Raw genomic sequence first — 12,831 nt, forward strand, 5'->3', positions numbered from 1 at the left:
AGTGCCATCCAGCACTCAGTCACTCTTTCAAATGGGACCTAGGTTCTTAAGTAACTACGGTGGCTTCTGAAAATTTTATTCTTAGGTCAATTTGATTCCCAGACAAAGGGTACGTCTACAGTACAAAATTAATTCAAACTTATTTTATTTGAATTTTCGGAAGCGATTTTATACATTTGGTGTTGTGTGTCCCCACTAAAGCGCGTGAATTCAGCGGAGTTTGTCCAGATTTCCGAGGCTAGCATTGAATGTTGGAGCGGTGCACCATGGGAAGCTATCCCACAGTTCCTGCAGTCTCTGCCGCCCATTGGAATTGTGGGTTAAGCACCCAGTGCATGATGGGGCAAAAACATTCTCACGGGTGTTTCTGGGTGTGTGCCGTCACTCGCGCCTCCCTCCATGAAAGCTACGGCAGACGCCGTACTACCAGTAGACGGTGCAGCATGGTGCACCGCCTGTCTCCTGGTACTATGAATCCACCTCGCATGTCCTCTCGTTTTTCTATCTACTCTTTTATCTAACCATTTCCCGCCTTTTTTGGGCAACCGTGAACTGAGCCACACAGCTTCTGCCACTTTTTCCATGTTGTCGGTCATGGGCTCCCATGGAAGCTACAGAAGGCAACAATTCCCCGCCATTTTTCAGCCATCATGAACAGAGAACTCTGCTCACGTTTCCGCCGCAAACTCTGCTCTCCTGCTCTTGCAGCTCTAACGAGCTTCCTGACTCCATGAAAGCTACAGAAGACAACCATTTACCGCCTTTTATCAGCCATCTTGAACCAAACAGCTCATTTCGCCCCCTTTCCCACAGCAAGCAATGCCTGGTGGGTTGCCATATAAAAGGAGGGCCTGCGGGCTCTCTGGGATGATCACTTCACACAACACCCCCCCACCCTCCCACACCCACCGCATGGCTCTGATGAGGCTCTGAGCAGGGATGAGCCCTTTAAACGCAGTCAAGAGCTAATTCCCGGAGCGACCGGCAGGGGGCGCCAGCGGTGGTGAGTCAGACCCCGTCACAGAGCAGGTCAGACAAACCCCTGTCAGGGATGGTCTAGATGATACTTAGTCCTGCCATGAGTACAGGGGACGGGACTAGATGACCTCACAAGCAGGGCCGGCTCTGGCTTTTTGGCCGCCTCCAAGCAAAAAAAAAAAAAAGAGGGGAGGGGGGGCGGCTGGAGCAGCAAAGCAGGGGAAAACAAACAAACAAACAACAAAAACCACGGAGTGGCAAAGCAGGGGAAAAAAATAAATAAATCTGTCAAATCTTCAGCCCTGCAGATGGCAGTCTGCCCTTATCCTGACAGGTACAATACACTCAGACCAGCAACACCAGGAAGTTTCATTAGTTTCACCACACCTGCTATTTTTTAAGCGATTCAGTTAAACCAGTGCAGGTGTGTGAAGATACTAAAGGTGGCTATGCAACACTATTATCACACTAAGGGCTTGGCTACACTTACAAGTTGCAGCGCTGGTGGAGGCTTTCCAGCGCTGCAATTACACCCCGTCCACACTTGCAGGGCACAACCAGCGCTGCAACTCCCTGGCTGCAGCGCTGGCTGAAAACCCATCCCGGCAGGGGTATAAGGAGTGCAGCGCTGGTGATCCAGCGCTGCTCAGCAGGTGTGGACACTCACCAGCGCTTTAAGTGTCCTCCAGGGAATAAGGAGTTATCCCAGAATTCCTGTTCAGCCACTCTGCTCATCAGTTTGCACTCTACTGCTCTTGCCTCAGGTGACCCGCCCTTTAAATGCCCCGGGAATTTTAAAAATCTCCTTCCTGTTTGCTGCAGCCAGGTGTGTGTGGAGTGCAATCAGTTAATCTTTCCAGGTGACCATGCCTCCACGTGGCAAACGAGCCCCAGCATGGAGCAATGGCGAGCTGATGGACCTCATCAGTGTTTGGGGGGAGGAATCTGTGCAGGCACAGCTGCGCTCCAGCCGTAGGAATTATGATATCTTTGAGCAGATATCAAGGTCCTTGCTGGATAGGGGCCATGATCGGGACGCGCTGCAATGCAGGGTGAAAATTAAAGAGCTGCGGAGTGCCTATTACAAAGCCCGTGAGGGCAATCGCCGATCCAGAGCTGCCCCCACGACCTGCCGTTTTTACAGGGAGATGGACGCGATACTTGGGGGTGACCCCACTGCCAATCCCAGGACAACGATGGACACTTCTGAGCTGGCTGGGGGACAGGAGGAGGAGGAGGCAGAGGCGGCGGGGGGGGGACGAAACCGCGAGTGAAGCTCCTGGGATGGGGGAAGACACCCCAGAGTCCCTTGAGGCATGCAGCCAGGAGCTCTTCTCAAGCCAGGAGGAAAGTACCCAATCGCAGCAGCCAGCAGTTGCAGAAGGACAAGCAGAGGAGCGGGTTACCGGTAAGCGGCTTTTATTTTCTGGGTGGAAATGTTTCTGGAGAGGAAGGGGGGTTATGGCTGCATGCATGCCAGACTAGAATAGCCCGTTGATGTGGTCTATCACGTCGCGGTAATCTGCTTCAGTTATCTCAGCATAAGTTTCAGCCAGAGCGTGGGCAATATGCCTGCGCAGGTTTATAGGCAGAGCCACTGTGTTTCTTGTCCCAGTCACGCTGACGCGTCCGCGCCACTGTGCCGCGAGTGGTGGGGGGACCATTTCTGAACACAGGCAAGCTGCATAGGGTCCCGGGCGGAATCCACATTGCTGTAAAAGAGCCTCCCGCTGTTCCCTAGTGACTCGCAGCAGGGAGACATCTTGCAGGATTAACTCCTGTGAAAAATGTTGGGAGACTCTTTAGTGAAGAGATAGGGAGATAGTGAAGATCACCCCTGCAGCTGCATCTTCACTCAACCCCTCTATCACTCCAGATTACCCGAAGCAACCAGCTCCCCTCTATCAATCAAGCCCCACTTCTCCCTCTATAAGCACCCCGCACTCACCATTTCGTGGCTTCTGTCGTGTTATGCGTGTGGTAAAAGAATGCTAAAGTGAGAACTCCCTCAGTGTAACAATTCATGTCTGGAGATAGTGGATACAATGCTGCCCCTGTTAAATGTTGTCATTTCTGGGTTTCTACAGTGACCTTGACTACTGGACTGAGCAGATGTTCCACTGCACAGAGGCTTCAAAATTTGAGAAAAAATCCCCGAAAGAGCAAAGAGGACATGCTGAAAACTGTTCTTCATCACTCTGCTACAGAGAGAAAGGAATTGAAGGAGTGGAGAGAGAAGGAAAGCATGATCCGCCAGAGACATTGGCGTAGAAACGCTGTGGCAAAGAGGAAAAGCACAAAGCAGCTGCTAGACATCCTGTCGCGCCAAGCGGACTCTCTCCAGGCTATCGTAGCCATGCAGGCAGAGCAGTCCTGTGCTGCCCCACAGCCCCCCCCGTCCCAAAGCTTTTTGCCTTGTGCCCCATTGTCAGCTCAAACCCCCTTTCCCCAGCATTCAGGTTCTTACCACCACCAGCTGCCTCCAACACCTGTACGTTCACCAACCAGCCCTGATACCTACCACCACCCTTACCCTCTGCACTCAACCCCCATCACCATGCAGTATATGCACCCTGAAGTGCAGGATTCGTTAAACAGCACTCCAGACAGGACATATACAAACTTGTGACTGTACAGTTCACCAACCCACACCCCTGCCCTCTTGTTTTCATGAAATGTTGTGTGTCTGTCTGTCTGTCAAGGAAGTTTTTTTCTTTTCAATAAAACAATTCTTGACTTTGAAAACAGTCTTTATTATAGCAGATAGTTAAAGATACCTTAGCCCAGTAAAGAAAGAGGCACTGCAAATCATATTATTATTAGGGATAATAGAATAACAGTGTAAACAGTGCAATTCACTCCCATGCAAGGCAGCAAACATTACTGTTGGCTTTCAGCCTCAAATTCTTCCCTCAAGGCATCCCTAATCCTTGTAGCCCTGTGCTGGGCCTCTCTATTAGCCCTGCTCTCTGGCTGTGCATATTCAGCCTCCAGGACTTGAACCTCGGTGGTCCATGCCTGACTGAATGTTTCACCCTTCCCTTCACAAATATTATGGAGGGTACAGCAAGCGCATATAACCGCGGGGATGCTGCTTTCCCCCAAGTCTAGCTTCCCATAGAGACATCTCCAGCGAGCTTTTAAACGGCCAAAAGCACACTCCACAGTCATTCTGCACCGGCTCAGCCTGTAGTTGAACCGGTCCTTGCTCCTGTCAAGCTTCCCTGTATAGGGTTTCATGAGCCAAGGCAGTAACGGGTACGCGGGGTCTCCAAGGATCACAATGGGCATTTCGACGTCCCCTACTGTGATCTTCCTGTCTGGGAAAAAAGACCCTGCCTCCATCTTCCTGAACAGGCCACTGTTCCGAAAGATGCGTGCATCATGCACCTTTCCAGGCCAGCCTGTGTAAATGTCAATGAAACGCCCGCGGTGATCCACAAGCGCCTGGAGAACCATAGAGAAATACCCCTTACGATTAACGTACTCTGATGCCAGGTGGGGGGGGGGGGCAGAATAGGAATATGCGTCCCATCTATCGCCCCTCCACAGTTAGGGAAACCCATTTGTGCAAAGCCATCCACAATGTCCTGCACGCTCCCCAGAGTCACGGTCTTTCTTAGCAGGATGCGATTAATTGCCTTGCAAACTTGCATCAAAACGATTCCAACGGTCGACTTTCCCACTCCAAACTGGTTCCCGACCGACCGGTAGCTGTCTGGAGTTGCCAGCTTCCAGATTGCAATAGCCACCCGCTTTTCCACCGTCAGGGCAGCTCTCAATCTTGTGTCCTTGCGCCGCAGAGTGGGGGCGAGCTCAGCACACAGTCCCATGAAAGTGGCTTTTCTCATACGAAAGTTCTGCAGCCACTGCTCGTCATCCCAGACTTCCATGACGATGTGATCCCACCACTCAGTGCTTGTTTCCCGAGCCCAAAAGCGGCGTTCAACGGTGCTGAGCATTTCCGTGAATGCCACAAGCACTTTGGTGTCACACGCGGCAGGAGAATCGATATCGATATCATCGTCAGACTCCTCACTGTCACTTTGGAGCTGAAGGAATAGCTCGACTGCCAAACGTGTTGTGCTGGCGACACTCATCAGCACAGTCCTCAGCAGCTCGGGCTCCATTTGCCACAGAAATCGCGATTCACACAGAGAGTAAAACACTCACAATGGCGCCAAACGTTGCCGGAAAGAGTGAATGCTGGGATGTGAAGCGATGCACCACGGGGCGTTGGCACACAGGAAGCGGAATGACCCGCACACTTCCTTCCCCTTCCCACAATACTCAGCGCCAAAACGGCGCCAAAACAGGACGAGGTGCTCTGTGGGATAGCTGCCCACAATGCACCTCTCAATACAGCGCTGGAAAGTGCTGCAAGTGTGGCCACACTGCAGCGCTGGTAGCTGTCAGTGTGGCCACACTCCAGCGCTGGCCCTACACAGCTGCATGACCAGCGCTGTAACTCCCAGCGCTGCAACTTGTAAGTGTAGCCAAGCCCTTAGATATATTGTAAAGGCCATTCCCACAACTCTACCCACATTTCCCATCAATACACCCTATTTCATATCACTATATCAAATGTTTCCCATCACCACAACACTATTTCCCATCCATATACACCCACAGCCCATCAACTTACCCTATTTCTCAACAATATATTGTACATCTCTACCCCGATAGAACGCTGTCCTCAGGAGCCAAAAAATCTTACTGCGCTATAGGTGAAACCGCATTATAACGAACTTGATTTGATCCACCAGAGTGCGCAGCCCCACCCCCCCAGAGCGCTGCTTTACCGCGTTATATCAGAATTGTATCGGGTCCCATTATATAGGGGTAGAGGTGCTCCCCCCCCCCGGGCGGCCCTGTACAAATCCCAACTAATTTTTCAACAATTCCTTCCTTCCCTAAGTGACTTGGAATCTATTGAGTGAAGGTTTTGCTGGTTTCAGAAATGAGGTGATCCAGACACTGAAGTGAAGTCAGGAAAAATGGGAACATTGGAACTGCCTGTCTGGGGTAGAGCAGACACCCATCTCGTGCAGTATTTGCTCTCTGATTGTAACTACTGCCGGCTGCTTCAGAGGAAGGTGGAAGACCCTCTGCAGTGGGCAGTTATGAGATAACTTCCCTTAGAAGAGGTTTTGTCCCACCCTTGGACAATTAGCCATAGATTTATGTTTGAAGTAGAAGGATTTCCTTCGCCTTCCAAAGTTTAAAGTCCATTTTAGTGAAACTCTGAAAGGATTTTTAAAATCTATAATAATGTCCCAAGGTTTATTTATCCTGGCACGCTGTTGGCCTCACTTGTGTATCTTTGTGGCAAGGCGTTCCAAAGGGTCATTGGCTAGCAAGATAATAAATTTCCATGAAACATTTACCAGCTTAAATAAGGTTTGTTCCAGAAAATCTCCCACTCATCAGATTTCTTTTGGCCCAACCCTCCAATTTGTCTGGGTCACTCTGGACCCTATCCCTACCCTCCAGCATCTCTACCTCGCCCCCGGCTTAGTGTCATCGGCAAACTTGCTGAGGGAGCAATCCATCCCCTCAACCAGATCATTAATGAAGATCTGGTGACTCCGGGGTAAGGCTGTTACAGCGCTTCGGGAGTTCACATTTGTTACTCAGTTGTTGAAATACAATTATAGAACATAGAGCCAGTTTGGGGTCTCTGCCCTGCTCCTTGCCAGTCCGCCCCGAGGTTGGCTCTCACGCTCGTGAATCACTCCAGACGGCCTGACACTGGCCATAGTCTTTCCGCTAGGTGTCAAGCGCCGCTACAAAATGGCTGCTCTAGTCCCCAGAGGAGGTTACAATACAAAGGGGAGGCCCTGAAGCCAAATGGCATTTACAAAACAATCGTGACACAGACATAGCCCCACTCGGTCACAGCCTCACACGTCCCCCCAGCCCCACACCACAAAGCTGAGAGATGCGGCAGCAGAAAGATGCCCTCTAGCCCAGGGCTTCTCACAACACATTTTCTGGTGGCCTCGGAGTGCGGCCACCAACTCTTGCTGGTGGCGGCTCTGACAAGTTTTCCTAAAATATTTAATTAACTTTAGGAAAAACAAAAAATATGCAAATATCCATGTCCAAAGCATGGTCATTTATTTATGTAGGGTTTTTTGCAGAGTCAATAATAAAAATAATGTACAGTTGTATTTTGGTGCCCTTGGCCCCCACTGCCTCCCCTTGCTCCCCGCCCATCATCTCTGCCCTCTGATGCCTCTCCCTGCCCCCCACGGATTCCCTTGGCCTCCATAGCCTCCCCCTATGGATCTCCCAGTCTCCACTGCCTCTCCATCATCCCCGGGGGTTGAGTGCTTCCTCCACTCATTGCTCTGAGCTCCCTTCCACGGTCGCGCACCTCAGGCTCACCCTGCTCCTTGCCTCTTGACTACGGCACCCAGTAAGGCTAGCCCTGCTGAAGCCCCGCAGCCCAGGGTTGAAGCCCAGAGCCGGAGCCCCACGGCTGGATCTGGGGTCGGGATGCGGGGGCTGAAGCCTAGAGCCCTGAAGCTGAAGCTGGGGAGGGGCCGAAGCATGGATCCCACTGCCAGAGCCCCATGGCTGAAGGGAGGGGGTTAAGCTTGCCCCCACAACCCTGTGGCTGAAGCTGGGCAGGTGGAGGCTGAAGCAAGAGCCCTGCAGCTGAAGGGGGGAGGGGGCCTAAGCCCACCCCTGGACACTGTTTTGACACCCCCCACCCACCCATTCTGCCCAAGAGGTTGTTGTGGCTGCAGGAAAAACCCCTGATGGCCACATTTGAGAAATGCTGCTCTAACCAGAGTCATGTTCCCAGCTTATACAGAGAGATGTTATATTAGAAAAACACAAAATACTCTTACTGGAAAGTTTCAACTTTTAGAATCCAGAATGAGAACACAGGTAACTAAAAACAGAGAGAGAGAAAACAGGCTGCTCCCACAGCTCACCCCACTTAGTTCTAGACTAGTTCTTTCCACACTAGCTCAGCTTGCACATGACATAAGAACATACGAACGGCCGTACCGGGTCAGAACAAAGGTCCATCCAGCCCAGTATCTGTCTACCGACAGTGGCCAATGCCAGGTGACCCAGAGTGAGTGAACCTAACAGGTAATGATCAAGTGATCTCTCTCCTGCCATCCATCTCCACCCTCTGACAAACAGAGGCTAGGGACACCATTCCTTACCCATCCTGGCTAATAGCCATTAATGGACCTAACCTCCATGAATTTATCCAGTTCCCTTTTAAACGCTGTTAGCAGAGGTGAAAGTAAGCTGGTACGAGCCGGTACGGAGAACCAGTAAGAAAAGGAAACTGCCTGAGGGAGGGAGAAGCCTGCCCCCTGCATAAGAATAGTTTAAACTCAGCTGTTCCCTGAGTGGTTCAGCCCTCGGGGTTAGGAGAGGTTTCTGGCATCCTTGTTAATTTCACTCACAGTAGCTGGGGGGAGTGGGGAGGGTGTGTTTGACCATGGCAGGGGCAGTCCTTGTCTGCCGCTGGGATCAGGGCCGGCTCCAGACCCCAGCGCGCCAAGCGCGCGCTTGGGGCTGCATTTTGCCGGCAGGGCGGCAGGCGGCTCTGGCGGACCTTCCGCAGGCATGCCTGCAGATGCTCCACCGGAGCCGCGGGACCAGCGGACCCTCCGCAGGCAGGTCTGCAGGAGGTCCCCCGGAGCCGCGGGACCGGCGACCACCAGAGTGCGCCCCGCGGCACACCGCCCTGCTTGGGGTGGCGGGATTCCTAGAGCCGCCCCTGCCCGGGATTAGTTTCCAATACTAATATACACAACAAATACAAGCATTTGGCTGCACAGCTTAAATCCAGAGCTAATAAAAGCAGGTGGAAGGGGAAAACTCACTGTCACATTGGTTTCTCGTCTCCTCCCTCCCCCTCCTCCAGCCAGGCTGCAGACAAGGCGCTGCATTCCTCCCTCTCCCGCCCCCCCCGCCCTGCAGCAGGGGTTCTCCTCTAGGGCTAGTCTACACTTACCTGCCGGGTCGACGCGGTGAGTTCGACTTCTCGGAGTTTGAACTATTGCGTCTAATCTAGACGCGATAGTTCGAACTCCCCGCGCGCTCTGGTCGACTCCGGTACTCCACCACTGCAAACGGCGGTGGCGGAGTCGACCTTGGAGCCGCGGACTTCGATCCCGTGGCGTCTGGACGGGTAAGTAGTTCGAACTAGGGTACTTCGAGTTCAGCTACGCTATTCGCGTAGCTGAACTTGCGTACCCTAGTTCGACCCCCGCCCTTAGTGTAGATCTGCCCCTAGGCTTTAGCTTGCAGGGTTAGAAGCCGTTTCTGGCATCCTGGTTAATTTCACTCCCAGTTGTTGTTGGGGGGGCGGGAGGGTGTGTGTGACCATGGCAGGGGCAGTTCTTTTCTGCCCCCGGGATGAGGGGATCTCCTATACACAAAAAACACAATCACAATCAGGAACCATTTCCAAGTTCAAATCTATCCCATTCCCTCCCCAGCAGAGGATCATGGTTGTGATGTCCAAACTGCTTGCAGATCCTCTGTGAAATGTTACTGAACTGTGCAGGGAACAGCTGAGTTTAAACTGTTCTTATGCAGGAGGCAGGCTTCTCCCTCTCTCAGCCAGTCTCCCTGCTGCAAGCTAGAGGGAAGCCCCTGCAGCTGCTGCTCAGTGCCAGGCAGGGAGAAAGCATGGAGCCTAGTGTCCGCAGCCTGGCTGGAGGAGGAGGGAAGACACGGAGAAAAATGTGACAGTGAGTTTTCACTTTTTCAGGCTTATTCCAATAGTAAAGTTTTATTACAGACAGTCCTGGTAGTAGTAATAGTAGCTTTATTTTCTCTATCTATGTCATGCAATGGGAGGGATCCATGAAGTACATAGGAGAAGTGGTTTCAGAGTAGCAGCCGTGTTAGTCTGTATCCGCAAAAAAAACAGGAGTACTTGTGGCACCTTACAGACTAACAAATTTATTTAAGCATGAGCTTAAATAAATTTAAGGAGAAGTGGGTTGCTTGCGATAGGACCACATGGGTAAGAAATGTAAATTACTTTCACCCCTGCCCAAACCCCAGGGCTCCCAGCCGCCTCTGCAGCTGGTAGCTCTGGGGGTGATTTAAAGGGCCCCGCTCCTAGCTTCAGCTGAATCCCCGAGCCCTTTAAATCCTGATTTAAAAGCCTGGGGTTTTAAGGCCCCACCTCTTCTGATAGAGGCCACGCCTCTTCCAGTTGAGGTCCCTCCCCTTCCGCAGGACTCTGGAGTACCGGCAAGTCCTTTAAGTTACTTTCATCCCTGGCTGTTAGAGTCCTAGCCTCCACAACCTCCTCAGGTAAGGAGTTCCACAAGTTGACTGTGCGCTGCGTGAAGAACTTCCTTTTATTTGTTTAAAACCTGCTGCCTATTAATTTCATTTGGTGACCCCTAGTTCTTGTATTATGGGAATAAGTAAATAACTTTTCCTTATCCACTTTCTCCACATCACTCGTGATTTTATATACCTCTATCATATCCCCCCTTAGTCTCCTCTTTTCCAAGCTGAAGAGTCCTAGCCTCTAATCTTTTCTTATATGGGACCCTCTCCAAACCCCTAATCATTTTAGTTGCCCTTTTCTGAACCTTTTCTAGTGCTAGAATATCTTTTTTGAGGTGAGGAGACGGTTGGGAGAGGTCCAGGTGCTCTCCACGCCAAATTTATACATTGGGAGTGAGAACAACAGGATAACAACAGATATAGCCGGAGGGGGACGGTTAGGTGTAAGGAAGAGGGGCGGGACGGATACTAGATCGACAGGTCATACTGGTAGTACTGTGTCCCTACCAAGTTGGGTGAAAAGGGTGAGAGGAGCCAAACAGCAAAAATTAGGTTGTTTGTTCACCAATGCGAGAAGCTTAGGTAACAAAATGGAGGAACTGGAGCTCCTGGTCTGGGAATTGAAACCGGATATCGTAGGAATAACCGAAACATGGTGGAACGGTAGCCATGACTGGAGTAGGTATGGAAGGGTATGTGCTGTTTAGGAAAGACCGATGCAAAGGTAAAGGTGGGGGAGTAGCATTGTATATCAATAATGAGGTGAAATGTAACGAAATAACTAGCAATGCAATGGATGATACAGAGTCTGTTTGGGCAATGGTCACATTGGGGAAGAAAACTACTAGAGCCTCCCCTGGGATAGTGATTGGGGTGTGCTATAGACCGCCGGGATCTAGCCTGGATATGGATAAAGAGCTCTTTAATGTTTTTAAGGAGGTAAATACTAATAGGAACTGTTTGATCATGGGGGATTTTAACTTCCCGGATATAGATTGGGAAACAAATGCTAGTAATAATAATAGGGCTCAGCTTTTCCTAGACGTGATAGCTGATGAATTCCTTCATCAAGTAGTTGCTGAACCGACGAGGGGGGATGCCATTTTAGATCTGATTTTGGTGAGTAACGAGGACCTTGTTGAGGAAATAGTTGTAGGGGACAACCTTGGCTCGAGTGATCATGAGCTAATTCGTTTCAAAATAAATGGGAGGATAATCAAAATTGCATCTGAGACTAAGGTTTACGATTTCAAAAGGGCTAACTTTACTAAATTAAGGCGACTAGTTAGGGAAGTGGATTGGACTAACATATTTAGGGATCTAAAGGCAGATGATGCCTGGGGTTACTTCAGGTTGAAGTTGCAGGAGTTGTCAGAGGCATGTATCCTGAGAAAGGGAAAACGGCTCGTAGGTAGCAGTTTTAGACCGAGCTGGATGAGCAAGCGTCTTAGAGGAGTGATTAAGAAAAAACAGAAAGCGTACAAGGAGTGGAAAATGGGAGGGATCAGCAAAGAAACCTACCTTATTGAGGTCAGAGGGTGTAGGGAAGCAGTGAGAAAGGCAAAGAGCCGGGTGGAGATGGACCTAGCGCAGGGGATTAAAACCAATAGCAAAAGGTTTTTTAGCCATATAAATAGGAAGAAAACCAAGAAGGAAGAAGTGGGACCGCTTAAAACTTTAAACGGAGTGGAGATTAGGGATAATCTTGGAATGGCACAATATCTGAATGAATATTTTGCCTCGGTCTTTAATGAGGCTAATGAAGGGCTAAGGAATACTGATAGAGGGACTGATGGGAATGAAGATATGGGGGTAGACATTACAGTATCTGAGGTAGAAGCCAAACTTGAACAGCTAAACGGAAGTAAATCGGGGGGCCCGGATAATCTTCATCCTAGAATATTAAGGGAATTGGCGAGTGAAATTGCAAGCCCGTTAGCGATGATTTTTAATAAATCTCTAAACTCGGGGGTTGTACTGTTTGACTGGAGATTAGCTAATCTAGTTCCTATATTCAAGAAGGGGAAAAAAAGTGACCCGGGTAACTACAGGCCTGTTAGTTTAACATCTGTAGTATGCAAAGTCATGGAAAAAATTTTAAAGGAGAGAGTGGTTACGGAGCTTGAGGCCGATGGCAACTGGGACAAATTACAGCATGGATTTACGAAAGGTAGATCGTGCCAAACCAACCTGATCTCCTTCTTTGAGAAAGTAACAGATTTTTTAGATAAGGGAAATGCGGTGGAGCTAATATATCTTGATTTCAGTAAGGCGTTTGATACGGTACCGCACGAGGAATTACTGGTTAAATTGGAAAAGATGGGGATCGAAATGAAAATCCAGAGGTGGATAAGGAGCTGGTTAAAGGGGAGACTGCAGAGGGTCGTATTGAAGGGTGAACTGTCGGGTTGGAGGGGGGTTACCAGTGGAGTTCCTCAAGGTTCGGTTTTGGGTCCGATTTTATTCAATCTATTTATCGCTGACCTGGGAACCAAGAGTAGGAGTGGGCTGATAAAGTTTGCGGATGACACCAAGTTGGGAGGTATTGCAAATTCGGAAAAGGAT

The sequence above is a fragment of the Mauremys mutica genome, chromosome 16 (genome assembly GCF_020497125.1).
Source record: "Mauremys mutica isolate MM-2020 ecotype Southern chromosome 16, ASM2049712v1, whole genome shotgun sequence".
Classification (NCBI taxonomy): Eukaryota; Metazoa; Chordata; order Testudines; family Geoemydidae; genus Mauremys; species Mauremys mutica.